The sequence below is a fragment of the Corvus kubaryi genome, unplaced genomic scaffold (genome assembly GCF_017639235.1).
Source record: "Corvus kubaryi isolate FWS band 111438036 unplaced genomic scaffold, C.kubaryi_AGA036_p1.0 split3-73, whole genome shotgun sequence".
In the NCBI taxonomy this organism is placed as follows: Eukaryota; Metazoa; Chordata; class Aves; order Passeriformes; family Corvidae; genus Corvus; species Corvus kubaryi.
The window spans coordinates 836,956-854,759 of record NW_024582091.1 but is presented as its reverse complement, the minus strand read 5'-3'; the positions used below and the strand labels follow the sequence as shown (position 1 = coordinate 854,759).

Sequence of the window (17,804 nt, the reverse complement as noted above, 5' to 3'; positions counted from 1 at the left end):
AAGATAATCTGCTTCGTACAAATGCTAAATCACTAACTTCTTCAACAGACTAGATCTCGTATTTTATGAGAAGATGATATATAAACATATTCTTATTAATCTACATGAATGAAAATAAGGATCTTTCAACACTCAGTTCAGATTCACACTAAGTTCTTGGGCAAGGAGCTTACTTTTCTTTCCTTCCTCAAAAGCTTATGCTGTTTATATTTTACTACCACAATAAACCTGTCTGATATCTTTTATTCTTTTCACATACTAGGCTCTTCATTTAATGTTGCCATTACCAGTGAAAGACCACTTTTTGGTTTATTCTTGTTTTAACAGAGAGAAAATAAAGCTATAAAAAAGTCCTCAGAAATAGTCTCCAGCTGATGCAAGATTGCTATAATTCTGATTTGTCCAGGTCTCTTTTGATGCATAAAATATGTGAGGAACCAATTCAATTTTGGAGCATGTATTTTAAAACTTTCATTGAGCATTCTCATTAATGTTGTGTGTAGCCTGGTTTTGAACTTTTGAAAAAAAGCTAATAGGTTCTCTTGGCATCCTAGTTTACCCCATAACCTCATGAATAGAATTTTTAATAGATATTTTTCACAAGTCAGTAGGAGCCAAGGCTTTAGTATTAACTGGCAATGGGTTGAGCAGAAGGAAGCATGTTTATGTCTTCTAGGTGGACATCTGGGTAATTTTACATCCAGTTTTGTCTACTAGTAAGTATCCCATTGATTTGACTAAGAGGACCTATATACTTTTGCTAAAAAAAAATGAAAATCACACAAACTTAATTTTGAAACCAACCCGTACAATACTCAGTTGGCTGTTTGAGTCTATTGATTTTGCAGGATTAGGGAAGTTTTGGTAGATCCCTACTTTCCTTTACTTGGGCACATTTTTATTTTATTCCTCTCTTATCATATACAACTTCTTTGTAAAACTGTCCTTCATTTAAAGGGAACAGCTGCAAGCACAGTAATCACAGTGTCCCCTTCTGTGCTGGAAACTGTAGCTCAGAATCCTGCTCTCAATTCTTACTTTTCTGTTCATGACACATCACAGCTGTGTGAATAAGACCACTTAAATTTAAGGATAAAAACATTAATTTAAATTCTTTTATTTGGAGGAATCTCTATTATTCAATATCTAATATGGTCTTGATCTGTTCACAGATTTCAATGTCTCTGAAAAAATTTCAACCACATCAGCTCTGTCTGAATTCCCATGGAGCAGGGGCGCAGGTGCCATACACACGTGACCAGAAACTGTGCAGTCCTCCAGCCTGCAATTCCACAAAAATCTCATCTTTTCATAACCAACTGACTACCCCTAATTGGATTCTTAATGGCACACTACCTGGAAATTCAAATGTGGCCTCTTTTGATTTCAGAGTAACCCGTTTGAACACAGACAGTTAAACTGACTTGTAACGACCATTAAACATGAGTGAATACTCTAAAAAGCAAAAAATTCTATTACTTCACCCTTAGGGGGTAGGGAGAAAAAGATTCATATTGTATTCAGAAAATTGGCACTGCTAAAGGAAAAAAACATAGCAGCTGATCGCCTCATATCTAACTGTTAATAGAATTTGGAACTGAAATCAGTAAAATAGAAACTGTGCCATTAAATTAGCTTTAAAACAATAGTCTTTTGAAATACAGTTTTAGGTATTTGAGTTAATTTCCAGGCCTGTGTGCTACCTGTGCATAGAATTTCTCCTCTTTTCTTCTGATGCAAATGTAGTAGGGCACATGCAGCACCTTTCAGGCTAGCTGGCTTTCTCAATGCTTCAAAACTAAAATGAAATTAAGTGTAGAACGTGTTAAAGAGTTGCACTTTCAAGAACTTCCTTACAATTTTCTTAAGCCAAATCCCACCAGTTGCAGTGTCTTCAATATATTTTCAGTTTCAAAACCTTAATTTTTGGAAGCTAATGCAGATCTGCATTCTTTATTAGGTCTTTGAGTCTGCCCACACTTGACTACTGCTGTAATTTTATGTTTTAAATAAAAAGAAATGCGAAATACACTTGAATAAAAGATTTGAAAGTGAGCATATTAGTGGCCACGTTCCCTAAGTGCCTTCCCTGATTTCTGCATACAGTCATTTTCACGGGACTTCTTCAGAGTCTCAGCAAATTGACAGAAGAGAATCAATGGAAATGCCTGCCCTTCTGTGAAGATGATCTCCCCTTCCTCAGCATAGAAAAAAATATGTACGAACACCATCAGATGTAATTTCTATCAATTTATGCCAGTAATGCTTTCCAAATATAACAAAGGGGCAACTTCTGCACTTTTATCTCAAAGAACACAGCCTTCTGCTACCTGGCAAACTATTGCCATCCATATTATACAGAGGAATGACTTATAAGGAAACTGTATGACCTATTAACAACCAAAAATGTTTTAAGCATAGTCACATCTTCACCCTTCACTGAGGTGCCTGAAACACTTATCCTGCTCTTTTTTTCCCAAATACCTGCATAATCGCTGCTAATAGCACAATCACGTAAGTGAAATAAAAATATCTGAATCAAAGTGATGCATCTGGCCAAAAGCCAAAATGACTGGTTTGCTGCTTTTCTGAAAAAACATGTATTGGTCCCACAGGGGCTGGCTTGCAAAGCAGTGGCATTGCATGAAACAGGGAAGACTGAAGTATTTATGAGCTAGCTAAATTGCAGCCCTGTGTGAGAATTTGGGAGATGCTGTTAATTATTCACCTATAAATTAAGAGTGGAAGTTTTGGAATTACTAGTCAACAGTTTTATTCACTTCAGAATCCCATCCCTATACAATCATTATTAGTCAAAAATCCATCTTACACTGATTTTTTTATTTAAAATGCAAGGCTTAACTGAGAATTGTGTACCCACATTTAAATGTGTTAGAACCAGAATTTGGACCAGAATAGGTCTGTCACTAGAGCTCCAGGCTTGGGCACTGTGTGTGTGGCCATGGAGCAGGACAATGAGCTGAGTGAGGAAAGGCACGAGGAGGTCTTTAGGGTGCTCCCTGGCATTTGTGGCCCGTGCTATCTGGCAGCATCTCGGGGAGCACACACTGCTCTTTCTGGCTCTCTTCTGAAAGAGCGTGTGCGTGTCTGTGTGTGTGTGTGTGTATATGTCTGTGTGCATATGGACAAATGCCTGCCCCTGCTCACACATTACAGCATTCCTGGGTGAGAATAGGTACAGGAAACATGAGATCCTAGGAGAACAAGAGAAATCAGAAGCGAATCCCAAGATTACATTGTTATAAATATATACCTGTTCTTGTTTACTGAAACATAGATGTATCCATAAAGCCCATGCTCAGATCAGACACAAGGGGTTTAATTCAAAGCAGTAAGTGTCTAGATAGGAAATCTAGGGAATTCTGTCTGGGATGCATGGGAATGATAAGAAGCAGGCACTCACTGCACAACAGAGACATAAGGGATCCATCAAAGTAGTTCCACAGCTAGCTTCAAGGGACGCCAAACACCAAAGGCTGTGCTGCCATGCACAGTCCCAGGAAAGTACTAGGTTAGAAAGTTCAAGTTCATACATGTTTTCATCTAGAATGGACCCAAAATTTAGCTCAGGAAAACTTACCAAGCTTGTTAATATTTCTTTGGATGTAGATCTGATTTAAGAGGTTCTTACTGCAAGTTAGTCTTACTCCTAGTTCCAGATTTTTTTCCCAGATCAACCTAGCTAACATCTGGTGTGCTTTAAAATGGAACTGTGAAATGGAACGTGCAAATAAAATGGAACTACACACACATAGAAATAAAAGAATATAATTTATGAAAAGGCCTGTTCAGCTTGTCTCTGCACGTTTTTGAAAAAAGAATGTCTTGTCAAAGCCATGGTTTGGAGTGTGGCCACAGAAAAAGCCAAGTCATCACAAACAGGCATACTTTGGGCATAGAGTGGGAAGGAACAAGTGTCTGTGGCAGGATGTGAACCTCTTCAGATGAATCGGCTAAAGGAATAATGAAATGGTACCACAACTTCAATATGAGGCAGTATGGTTAACATATGGAGAGATAAATGCTTAGACGGCAGTTCAGAGCAATAGCCCAAATTAATTATCTAGTGTAAGGTATAATTTAAGCTTTAACTAAGTCTATGAAAAGGTATGGAGACTACATATTTATGAGAAAGATTCCATTGACTTCATATAATCAATAAAATCAAGATTCCCTATACGATTCAGCTATTTAGCCTGCCACTCTTTATGACACTACAGTATTATTCCTCTTGGTTTAAGATGTTTTCTCCTTTCAGCTTCTATTATGGCTGCACAAATGGGAAGAAGCCAAATGATTGCACTGAGGAAACAATAAGGCTGAATAGATACAAAATTCTGTCAAACACACAGGGTGAACAGAAAAAATATGGTTTTAATTTCTTTTAGTTCTTGCCTGTTACTTCTATCAGCAGTTGGACAGAGGGAAGGGAAATAAATCAGATGCAAGAATAATTGTCCAGATGACAATACCCCACTTAAAGAGCCACTGATAAAATTTATAGGGACAAAAATACATGAAAAAAATGGGATTAAAAATTCATTTCTGCAGAAATGTATAAAATAGCTCCTGAGTTCTGTGCCCTCTCCTAGCCATGCTGGTGATATGAATGGTGAGGGATGTGAGGTTTTGGGGGAGTTTAACCCAGGCCTTTTCTCTAGGAGAGCCAGCACAAAGACAAGCTTTCTAAGAATAAATACCTCCTAGGTGCCTGATTCCATTAAAAACAAGAACATCTGAACTGGGCCCACTCCTGAAAGCAATGCCGAACTCAGTTCCCTCTCCAACCCCGCAACAAAATTTCTGTGGGAGATGAACTACCTCCCTTTGGGTTTCCTTGTCATCACATAGAGAGGAGCAGCCACAGTGAGGGAGTGTGACTGTGACTGTGTGCTGAAGTAACATCTGATCACCAACACCTGCTTTCCTTTTAGAACCTGGCATTTGAAGTGCAGGACCCCAGTGGGGTCCTGGCAGCAGGTGCTACATGGTGCTACCTGCAGGCAGGCTACTCTGTGGCAGCACAGCCTGGGGAGCACAGCACCTGGCTGCCTAAGCCACACGCTCACCAGCCATGCTGCTATCATCTGTGCCGTGCTGCTGGAATATTTTATCTTGACATGCCTGGCCTGCCCCTGCCCCTCCTCTCTGTGTGGGTAAAGTACACAAGGTCTGGAAGTCCTCTTCCTCTTCATGAACTGCTGTGAGATTTCTGCCCGCAGGAATAGCACCTGGATATGACAAGCAAAAAGCAGCCTGGTATTTTCTGGCCTCTATTACTAAATGGTGCGTTGCCCTCATCATGATCCTAGTTAAGCCAGTAAGTGTTTTGCCATCAGCTTCAGCAGAAGCATGTTCAAGCCCTAGAAACCAAGGATTTGATGATGGCAGGTCACCTAGAAAATGAACTGAAAATTTTAAAGGATGTTGTTGCTCTTGTATCAAATGTCAGATAGAGCGCTTAGAACTGAGAGGACAGACAACAGATTACGGTACAGATCAGCTAAAACTTGAACCTAGTGACAAAGAATGCATTTTCTCAGAGATCATGGAAACATATCATCCCTAACTGATTTTTCTGCTTTGGATCTCTTTCTCTCTTGCATTTGATGGGCAATGGTCACCTTTAAATCTTTGACTCTTACACTGCAAGTAATTATTGCTACCACAAATGCTGCAGTAGCATTTATTATTTGCCTGCCATTTCTGTGAAGATGTTAATGGCAACTAAGATGCGGTTTCGCTTTCCTTCAGCAAAAGAAATCTATTAATTACTATGTGGTTTTCTCTGTATATCACTGAATGCTCTACTGTGCAGGTTGTCTGACAGTAACAGACTTGTTACCCTATCTGTACCTTGGTAATGTACTGCTAAGAGGAATTAATAGCTTGCTGAACAGAACTACTTTGCTGCCTTCTGTATGCTTTGCTGGCATTCATATTGTCCTGTACAATTTTCAGGCTTTAATATCAATTTTGCAAGTGTATCTGTCAAAAACAATTAAATTCTACAACAGATATAATTTGTATTGCACCAATCTATGCAAACCTTTCATTGTTGCAGGTATGAATATTTTATATTAAGCAATGAGAAACTAAAAGGAATTCAATTTAATTTAGCCATGGGGTCTCCAGTCAAGGATGTGTGGTTTTGTATGTACTTTAGCCCTTTTCACTGTTCTTGAGCAGAATTCTTAAAGTATATATAAAAAGAAAAAATGTAATGCCTGTTGTATTCAAAGAAAATGAAGCTGGCACTTATGGACCTCTGTGCTGTAGTAAACACTTATCAGTGAACAGAACTTTTTCATTTAAATGACTGCAAAATCCAGCTAATTTCCCTTACTACTGTAGAATAATTTATTAAGATTTTATTTTTGATAGCAATGTGGATCCCATAGTTTTTCCTTTGTGTTCAGACTTAGCTCCGTTTATGTTCACATCAGAGACATCTACCTGGCCTCATTTGTACTACACTCATGAAACTTGAATGTACAGAAGTCCAGTTATTTGTGATTTTCCTTGATGAACTCCAGCACAAGTTCAAGCTTTTCTCCTTGAAACCAGAACCAAATTACTAACTACATAAATTTATTGCAATGACAAAAGCAAAAAATTAAATATCTAAGATGAAAAATCACACATATATAGATCAAAAAGTTGTCAGAAAAATATGGCTGAGATTTCTAACATGTTGGCAATAATAGAATACCAGAAATAATAAGAAAAATTTATGGAGCATAACTAACATGACGTAATCTATGCTACAGAGTTCTATGACTCCTCCATATATAATTTAAAAACTTATTAGATAAAGCACAAGTGAAACATTGTATGCTCTGTGCTACAGTCATTTCTCCTTCAGTATATTTTTTTTTATTTTAAGAACTGTATATATTGTGTTAAACATAATGGATGGTTTGCTTTTATTTATGTGCCCTTCAGTGTGCTTATTGCTCCAACTATGTTGATTATCTTTTCTATTATTTTTAAATTATTTTATTATTTATGACAATCAGCTGCCAAATCTGCTTTCCTTTAGTGGGAAATTATAATAGATGCAAAACTGGTAGAAAATTATTAATGCAATTTTTTTTTTTTTAAAATAAAAGTTCAAAATAGCAGGTGGGCTAGTAAAAGCAGTGACTACACAATTTTTTTTTTTTTTTGTTCCCCAAAACATGCACCCTACAAACCACTTGATTTTTGAGATTTGATCAGCTAAGCTACGTAACAGTTGTATGTCTGAAATATAGAGCATTCAATTTGGCCTCTACTCAGTATCTGCCACTTTTCTTTAGCTTTTGCTTAATATGCATAAAAGAAATCTATGAAAATGTTTTCATTTTCCTAGATCACTTTAAAAGCCTCTACAGTAAAAAAGCTTCCATGAAACATATTAAGTAAATCTCATTATGTAACTATTTGAGCAAAATAGCCTTTATTCTGTGTTTTTTCTTGGAAAAGCAAACAATAATACCAGGCACAGTACTGCTGTTTAATCTCCTCATGTGTTGAAGCACCTTCAACTGCCTGCTAGTATTTTAAAATAACATATTTTGTTCAAAAAATGATGCCAATAGTCACCAACTTTGCTAAACACACAGATGTTGTATACGTAGCAAAAATATTGTTTGACTGTTTTCATATTTCAGAAGATACCTTTTAAAGTGTACTGTACTGGGCACTACACAATCATGTTGGTCACTTGTTGCTAAATAGAAAGGATGTAATCTGTCTCAAATGACAGGGAAACATGACAGATATGGATCCATGAACTAATATGATCAAATGCAAGAACTGATATTAATGCATGCCTGTAAAATAATCATGATGATTAAAACCTTCAAACTTCTCCACAGCAGTGAAAAAGCAACAGAAATTACAACTTGTGAATTGATGACAGCCAGCCTGAACCTTTGTTCTTATTTTATACAGACCTTATTTTTTTTTTTTTCCTTTGTGGCTTTGTTCCTGCATAAACTTTTAAAGAGCAAGCTGTTTTACCTGCACATCAGAAATTTATACTGGCAAATAGAAATTTATTGGTTTTTTGGATAGGCATATCCAAAACTAGAAGGGCTAATACTCGTGGAAAAAAGAACACCGCAAATCCCTACTGTTGAAAAGTTTAGAACATGAGAGGGAGAAAAATACATACAGAGAATACTTCCCATATCGAAACATTTCAAAGCATTTGAACACTATTCACTTGCTGCAAAGTTGCCAATTCTAAAACCAGGATTGAATTAATTTTACTGAAGAAGACCCAGTAACCCAGTGATCCTCCAGACCTCTGCTTAAAGGTAGGTTTCTCAAAATAAATTCTTATAGCAAATCTTAACCCTTACTGTACAATTAATGTTAGGTATCCAAAAGGGTGCATTCCGTGTGTGTGATCATGGCACTTTTTTTAAAGCTCATTAAAGAATATTTCTGTTGAATAGCATTTTTTGCTAGCAACATTTTTATAAGGTAAAGGCTCCCATCACCGTGCAGCAAATTTGTGGGGGTTTTTGCTCTTATCTCATGTAGTGCACTTGATAAGGAGTACTACTGAATCTTCTGCACGCTGCATTACAAAGAAAACTGTCTTTCTGTAAGGCATTTTCTCTCCACTGCTTTCACATGAAATAAGGGCTCTTGTAGCTGAACGTATCTGACTGTATTAATACTCAAATAAAAACTGAAACCCTTCTACTTTATCTGAAGTATAAATCCCTGAAAAGATTCTTGCCTTTCCAATTGTGTTCACTGAAATAAAGGTTAATATTGAACTGAACTTATCGTATTCTAGCATCACATGTTAAGTTCCAAATCCCTGCATGTGATCTATTTTCTTTTTTATTATTGAAATTAGAGAATAGATAAAATGATGGCAATATTATGAAAAATATCACAGCAAAAGCATTTTACTTAAAGACAGTTTAAACCTACTGCTTTCATGAGTAGGAAAAAAAACATGGTGCAAAGTGCTCGGGAGAGGGAAGGGACTAGCATCTGTTGAAAATTAACTACTACAACATTAATTAACACATAATTTTCTACCTGATGAGATGGTGTTGTAGAAAGTATAAATTGAAGGCACAAGAGTAAGAAATGAGTCATCTTTGACTTACCGTATCAAAGACTATTGCTGTATTGCAGTCAGCATCCAAACACAGAGCATGAAGCTTCTCACAAATCAGAAAAAATATACAATCAATGAACAAATCAAATTCATTATAAAAATAAAGGCCAGAGATTAGAGTATGTATCCAAGGTTCTGGTTAGTCACAGCTTTGACTAGCCTGCTACAGAGCTCTGCAAAACAAGTATACTGCAGCAGTGTGGCAAGCATAGGATTGCAATGCATGTCCCATATATTCAAGCATAATAGAAAACATGGTCTGGAGCTTATTCCATGTGGAAGTGGGGTTTGTTTTATGCAGGCAGAAAAAAGAAAGGTTCTTTTCCCACATAATAGAATTAGAAATGAAGATTTTTCTTGATTATTGTACACAATAATTCCCCAGGATATCAATTACATAAAGGAGGTGCCTCTGTCTCCTGTTTCCCAGATAAATGCCTGTAATCTCATTTCACAAATGATCCTATTTAGACAGGAGCCACCTATTGTGATGATATCATTTGCTCTAGTATCCATAAATGGGCAACTTCCTACAAAACGTCATGACTACTGACGACACAAATTTTTATAATATTGAGTGGGCAGGGTGGTTGATGGGGTCCCATCAATCTACAGTAGCTTCTTCTGATGTGATACCATGAATCCTGCATAATCACCTAAAAGACTGTAAATGAAGAGAAGCATTAAACCTGTCTAGTGGAGCTCATTAAAAAAAACCAAACAAAAACCCTACACCTAAAACTGGGGGGAAAAAAAAACCTAGAGAGGTAGTAAAGGCAGATAAAACATAATGACAGAGCAGTGGCACCTTTTCAAATGCCTTCGGCAATCTCAAGGATACTGGTAGATATGAACGAAATCACTCTCTGTTAAGAAGTGTAGCTGTCAGTTTATTTTTAACAAACAATAAAAGACTGAATATCCTCTTTCCTTGCAAATGTAAAATATGCATTGACAGCAAAAAGGACCAGTGCTTCAGTGATACACAAATTAGCCCACTCTTAGTGAATATGTTTTAGAATTAGCAGCTGCTTGTCACAGGAGCTTGGAATATGAACACTGTATCAAATTACCCTTACACTGAAATCCAGGCTGCTAGACAGGCTTGCTTCATGCACTAGCTACATGGATTTAATTTCTTACATCAGTGTTTTCTTAAGAAAAATAATTCCATTAAATATACATATTTGGGAAATGTTACGATACTCACAGATAGCTGAAATTAGTTTCCATCTGCCTGCTTTAACACACAGAGATGTGAGGAGAGTTAAAGGTGATACACTGTTCACTTGCCTACCCACCCTTTCCCCAAGGGACTCAGTTGTGCCTAGAGGCCAAAGCAAATTGCTTAAGAACTTGTATTTAATATTTTTCCTGGCAGAAGTTGATAAAAACTTCAGACGAAGGTCCCCTGATTAAAAAAAAATTACCTGAGGGCATTTTTCAATAGGATCTCCACAAATCTTGGTTTACTTACTCCTGCTTTGAACAGACTGAGCTGCATCTAAACAATGTCTTAATACACTGGAAGAAATGCATAACATTAGGATCCATCTGCATTAATGTTTGGAGAACGCTCACCAGAACACCAGTCAAGCTGGGGTTTCAGGGTGGAAAACTTTAAAGCTAAAAGCAAAAATCCCGAGAGGACTTTATATACATTTCTACTGATGTAGTTCCAGCAAAATAGAGTCTACTTCTCAAAATCCTGCTCCTCTACTGTACATTCCCTTTTAATACTTTGTCTTTATTTTATCATTTCTTTGGACCAGGGACCACCCTCTACTAAATTTCTGTATTACACACAGATAGGGTCTCAAAGGCAAGGCAGTGCAAATTTTAATAATAATAGCAACTCTTTCAGAATTGATTGCTACCAAAATGTCTCACTTCAGGTCTAGATAGGTTGAAAGCAAAATCTGAACACAGCATCCATAGCTACGAGACAAATTATGCTGTCAAAGCAGAGGAGTCAATGGGGTTTTTACAGGCACCTTAAAGAGAACCCCTTCCTCAGAGCTTGAAAACATTGGAGAAAACAACTTCAGAGCACTGAACAGCCATTTAGATACAAGGAGGTTCTTTCCTTTTCCCTCCTGTGCTTGCCTTCAAGATAACACTAGCTGATCTCCCTAAATATGCTGTTTAGGAAAAGACAAAAGCACAGCTTTAACTCTGGATATCATAACCCCTTCATTTCAGTACTGGGTGGAAATAGAAAAGCATATACTCTGTGTGTCCAGATGGCATAAATATTTTCCATGTGTTTCCATGACAAAAGATAAAGATAACACAACAGTTAGAAGGTAGAAGTGTGTGTGAGTGTAACTGAGATTGACGGTCTAGAAGTTTCTCTCTTGGCTAGATAAAAGCTGATGAAATGGAAATGAAGCAAAGAAAAAAAGACAGAAAATAGTTAAAAAGAAAATTAATCACTGCCTCATCAAATTCAGTCCTGCCTTGGGAAACACCAAATGTCAGATTTCCTTGTAAAGGTACAAAGACTTTCAAGGCTGTTCCAGGATGTAGTAGGAAAGCGCGTGCTTTCTTAAAACAGTATCTTTTCCAGCATCGGAGCCAGAGGGTATCGCCACTCTTCCTTAACCTAGTTTTGAGCTTACCATGCACAGTGATGAGCTTAGAGCTCATTCCCATGAAGAGGAGAATGTTAAACATAGTCCATGGAAGATGCCTCAATGGTTCTGATCCGTGCTTAAATGCTTCTAAGCTTTATAAAACATAGTGCTATAGAGAATGGACTATCATTTCCAACACTTCCTAATTGTTTAGGGAGATACTGTAAGAAAATACTCCAAGCATATTGCTGTCTGAGGAAGGGCCTGAAGGATTATACTGAAGGGATGAGTCACTCCAGTGAAAGCAAAGCCATTGTACTTGGTCATGGGGAGATTGTCATAAGCCACAACATCGAATACTAAGCAAGTACAGTGGACATCTGATAAAACTGCAGACCACACAACAGAATATTCTACCCCTCTTAAGGCATTTTCTTTACATTTGGGATCTTTGAAATACCCTGATATCCTAACAAATAAGTCTAAATGTCCTTAAACCACCCTTGAAATTCTTAGTGGTCTTCCTTTTGTTTGGCTTGTTCTTTCTAGCATAACTGGAAATTAAATCTCTCCAGACATTACAGACAGCTGATAAATCTGCACATTTCTGGGCAGAGAATAAGCAGACTGGATCTTCTTTAAAATGCCTGGGCTTTCCACTAATTAGAGTTAAAACCTAAGTTATAGAATACCAGTGGATTATTGAAAGTCCATTCTGAAAAATAGGAAACAGAAGGAAGTTACCTTCTAAAATGCATACTGATATTTTAATAGATAGTCTCTAAAGTAGAGACAAAACAAATTGCTTCAGTTAAATGAGTTTGTCTGCTGGTTTGAGTAGCAAGAAACCCTGCCATCTCCATTAAGTATCATTGTAACTTATATTAATTAGTGGGGAAATACCAAACCAACAAAAAATTATGCTAAAAAAATTGTACAATGCTGTCCTTTTAAATTGCAAACAGCTAACCATCAGTACAAATAAGAAGTGAATTCTTACATGCCATCTTTTCCTAGAAGTAGAGTAGGAAAACAGCTACTGCATATTGTCTGATGCTTCCGTTAATTGTATTACTTAGGCCACCCCATGTGCATATCGATTAACAAGATCACACTCACTAAGACAAGGAAAAGCCTTCTAAGAACTTGCATTTCCACTTGTTTCTACAGAAAACAAACAGGAAGATTAAGCAAGAGTCTTGGACAAGGAAATTTTAGTCTGCCATACTTTGTAATGTTTGCAGCCAAGATCAAAAATGCTTAGGGCTAAAAGGTGTATCCTCATTCTTTTAGCCAGATCTACTTGTGTGTAAATCTCTTGAGGAGCTCAACTGAACTGATGGGATCCATTGGACAGACATGACTACAATAGGCATCACATTTCTGTACCTAAGAAAAGATTCTTCCTTAAATCCCTCTGAGATTCACCACTGTTGCTTTTCAACAGCACTATGGAAAACTCAAAGGGGGGTTCAGCCTCATAAGGCCAAATGTATTTTGTCATAATAGAGCAATGTTGATGAAGAATAACGTGCAGTTTTTAATTACTTGTCAAAATCCTATTTCCCAACAAAAAGCTAGAAATATCAATTGCAGGTATCACACCTAAATAAATTCTTAAGAGTAATAATAACAATAAATTATTACTTAATGCTTAAAGCCATCAGAAAAAAGTCCTGTTCACAGGATCAGTTTTATACCACTGGCTGCTATACGGGTGTCCCAAAGAAAATATGAGTGTTCATTCGAATTTCACACTTCATTAGCAATACAGGAGTAAAAAAAATCTACCAAATAAAAAATTACATGTTCTGATAGAAAACCACGTAATTTTCATTTCCATATGAACATAAAAATAATTGAGAGCAGAAATTTAAAAAAAAAAATTAAGGAGGGCTTTGCTTTGCTTTTCAAAACCTGGTTAGCACAATTGTTGATTGATAAGGGTCAACCGTGGTTTGCATCTAGTGACTCTTCTAAATAAAACAGAATTGTTTGGGAAATTTGAAGAAAAGGATAAAAAGTTCTGCTTGATTTCTTTCTGTCTGTGAAACTGCATTTTACTAAGTCATTTCCTTTTCAATGGAACTCCCCACTTCCTTGAAAGGCAGCTGCATTGAAACATTTATGGCCCTAAAGTCTGTACAAAATATTGTTTAATATAAGCAGGAACTAAATACTCTCTTCTACCATAGACCTTGATACTGTAGGATGCCTGGTAGATCTTCCAGAGGTCAGATGATTGGTGGGGGTCATCCTCGTAGTCTAAAAATCTAATTCTTAGAGCATTTCAGATCAGGCAGACAGGAGATCTATAGAGAGAGTTTTCTTCATTGAAGATCAAAGCTATAAAATAGTACTAACATTGACCAGCAAAGCTGTGGTATGGTCATAAAACTTTGACATGAAAAGAAGAGGGTTCTTGCAGGTTAGGATGTCAGAAATTCTTCATATTTTGATGATATCAAAGTTTAAGATGCATCTGTGAGCAGGACAGCTTTGTGAACAATGATCCCTCACTCATTTGGAGGAAAGACAGCAAAAACATCTGGCTGCCTTGTAACACAAGTGTTGAAGAACAGCTACAATAACAACAAAGAGGAAGACAATCCTGAAAGACCATATACAAATAGTAACACCAAAAAAATATAGCACTAATGCCTTCTTTTAAAGACAATGAGTTTGCTTCAAAAATTGCACTTTTTTCTTCTTAAAAACATATCCAGAGAGCTTAAGTTAAAGGCTTTTAATATCCTCCCCTTTCTTTCTTTCTTTCTTTGTTTTCAGAGCTTCCACCCATTTCTTTGCATTTTCAGAATGTACTCAAGAACTTGGTATTTCAAAACTATAACTGGAAATGAAAAAGAAACAGTAAACACCTGGTCTCCCTGCCGATGTGTGTAAGCTTAGAGCAGTTAAGAAGTTTCTCAACTTTGCACTGTTTCATTTTAACAAACTTTAAAAAAGGGCCATTATTTTTACCAATTTTTCTCAAGTAATACTGCTTCAGAAATCACTGATCTGAGAATGTTAGTGTAGGCTTTCTGACCTTGTTTTTTAAGCAAAAATAGTTACCAGTGATCTGTGATAAATGACAGGCTTTACTTTTTCTATCTTTTTGTTTTCTGATCTATGTTCTGTGTCAAACACAATTCGTTCACTTGCAGTCCTGTGTTCCTTGCCTTCACTTCCCCTCTTTCTCCTTCCCAATTTTGTAAGTTCAAATAGACAAAAAAGTGATGTGAAAATAGTCAAAAAAGTGATCTTTTCCTATCTGTTTTTTTATTTTACACATATCTGATGTCTTTGAAAAATGACAAGTAGACTTTATGACAAAACTGAAAATGTTGTTCTAAAAAGTCATTCTAGAAACTATGGAAAAAATAAAGCAAAGAGGAAGGACTTGAAGATGACCAGAGTTATTGAAGATCACCAGGTTAAATCTCATATCAAATCATCTGTTCTCCCTTGACAAACTTTTGGGAAAGGGGGAGAGAGACATGTGGCAGCAGTTGCAGATAGTTCAAAGGCTTTCAAAGGGTTTGGTGAGCCCAAAGGAGGCACCTCACACAGTGAGGCTCTAAGTCAAAGCACTGTTTCCAAGTCGCAGCCACGAGAAAGAGCCTACAAGGTCTCAGTAATATCTCTTGATTATTTGCTAAATATAGCAACACAGTCTAGATCCTCTGGTGCGTAAATAAAATTCTGCTTCACATATTCTGTGCTTTGTTCCTCCCATATGCAAATATGGTACTATGTAACCCCAATATTAACTGTGTCTTGTGCTGCAACAACTAAAGTACCAGAGTTTGGACATTTTCAAGTTGAAACATGGGTTCGACATCATGTTCAGGTTCTTATTGTGGCTGATACACAGTGATCTGAGAGGACAAGCTTTGTTCTGAAGGTGAAACAAAGTCAGCTTCTGTAACCTCACATGTTGCCACGAGACGGAACTGTCGTCTTCTGGCCATATCTCATCAGAGGCACTGGCACTAATCCATTTCCAGGCATCACAGCTCATAAAGTCAGAACTATTATGGACTCAATAAAGTCAATCAATACATTAGTTAAGTGAGATGGAATGATTTAGCTCTTAGGGAAAAAAATATAAGGCTCAGTGTTATTCAGTGCTGGTTTTGAGCATCCTGGAATAATGAATCCAAAAAAATCATTCAGACAGACACCTGTCTTGGCACATTCACTTGAAATACAATCAGGAAAAGAAAGGCTTTTTGTTTTGTTTAAATTGAGAGGACTTCAAAGCAAGGATTGCTTCTTTCTGTTTTACAACAGCTTCTTGAAGGGCTTTCTTTTGAGACCCTACTTCATACTGAGTATGTGTAACTGCTTGACAAGAACCTGCATTTGTCCCTTACAAATTTGAAAAGTCAAACTCCAAAGTATCAGTGTAGGACTGGCAAGTTTTTCAAAGGCAGAAAAACCTATAGCACTTAAATGACACTTCCCCAGTGACAAATCTGAGCTAGATAGAAAAATATAATATAGAGACAATGGGAGGAAATGGCATACACTGAATGCCACAATATGCATTAAAAACACATTTTGACACACATTCTCTTCAATCTTACATGCTAACTTAAAGTAATAACGGTAAATAGATGCATGTATTTACACACATCTGAATAAACAATAATGTATATTGTCTTACCACAATCTTTATGAGACCTATTTTAGAAACTAATTGAATCTGTCCTTTACTTTAGAAACTAAATAAATTTTATTTAATGCTTCTTTTTTGAAGAAAAAATATTCACAACATGGGATAGGGAAACTGCATCTTTGTAATAAAAAAAACCAAAACCCTTAATACTTTAATGATATTATATACAATACTCAATATTGCAATATGCAATACTCAAATATATAATAATTTCATATAATAGGAGTTAGATCTTCTCCCTCCTCTATCAACGTACATTTTCATTTCAGAGAACCTTGCTCACATCCCAAAGGAAAGTTCCCAAGCTCACATGTACTACAAATTCTAAGGTTTTTTTAGCTTGAATAGATCCAGAGGATTCTAGCATAAGCTATGGCAGTGAAAACGTGCAGTGAAACTACTGGTTAGCCTGACTACTAAAAATAGTTATTTCAGCCATAGCAAACAACACGGTAGAAATATTCTTTCATCAAATTATGTCTATTAAGTTTTATGTTTCTTGCAGAAAGAAAATGTGAGCAAAACTACTCATTAACAGTGGCATGCAGGAAGAAGTAAAATCCTCTAGCAATAGTTCGAGAAAGCATATTACAGTACATCTGTAAACCTGGTTTTCTCTGGGGGACTGAGGCCAGAAAATGACATTACAAAGATGCACATATCCCTGATAGATTACTTAACCCTGGCAGTGTGCAAAGGAAAAACATCACCAATAACACGAATATTCACAGTGGCACCCTTTGATGCTTTCATAATTTAGATTTGACCTCAGTGAGAAACTTGGTAAATGACTTTTGTTCCCATATTTCTAGTCTTTTATGAAAGGACAATAACACCCCTGCATCAACCCTTCATCGTGATTGCCCAGTATGCACCCACAAATATTTGATATCCGGGATTTTGCAGTCTAGAACTGAAGCACACTGGAAAAGCTGATATGTGTAGAAGTCACTATGGTTACTGCCTACACTTTCTTTGCCTCCAATAAGATCTTTCATTTCCATAAGCATTAAAATTCACCAAATGCACCAAAATTATTCAGACAAAAAAAAAGTAATCTCTTTGGTTTATAAGCCTTTTAGCTCTGTTGCTTTTATCTTTCTTGGTATAGACTCTGAGCTGAGGCATATTATTCCACATCTGAATATAAGAAAAAGTATTGCAGGAGAAACCTTGTGGTGGAAGTGCTTTGCAGACCCCCAGCTTCAGCAGTGTATGTGGAACAGCTGTCTGCTGTTGGCCAGTGCAAAGCCAAAACCCAGAATACTCTGTACAGGATGCCAGACAAAAGGCACTAGCTGGAGATTTAGCAAGCCAAATTCAGATGATTATGCTTAGTATTATTGTAAATCTTTCCAATACTAAGAAAATTAAAAGTTCATCTTCTGTGGTT

General features: G+C 36.7%; 1 protein-coding gene across 17 annotated transcripts in view; it reads right to left on the bottom strand.

The window, feature by feature from the left end:
• Positions 1-17,804, bottom strand: part of DLGAP2 (DLG associated protein 2) — a 458,740-nt gene that overhangs the window by 313,685 nt on the left and 127,251 nt on the right. For 4 of the 17 annotated variants that reach the window (XM_042016321.1, XM_042016324.1, XM_042016319.1 and 1 more), the window contains exon 1: positions 9,141-9,568. The exons of 12 other annotated variants lie outside the window; for them this stretch is intronic. The gene's annotated coding sequence lies outside the window, so the exon portion shown is untranslated. Of the gene's footprint in view, positions 1-9,140; positions 9,569-17,804 lie in introns of those variants that run through there. One more of the 17 variants, XM_042016325.1, reaches the window with a different exon arrangement.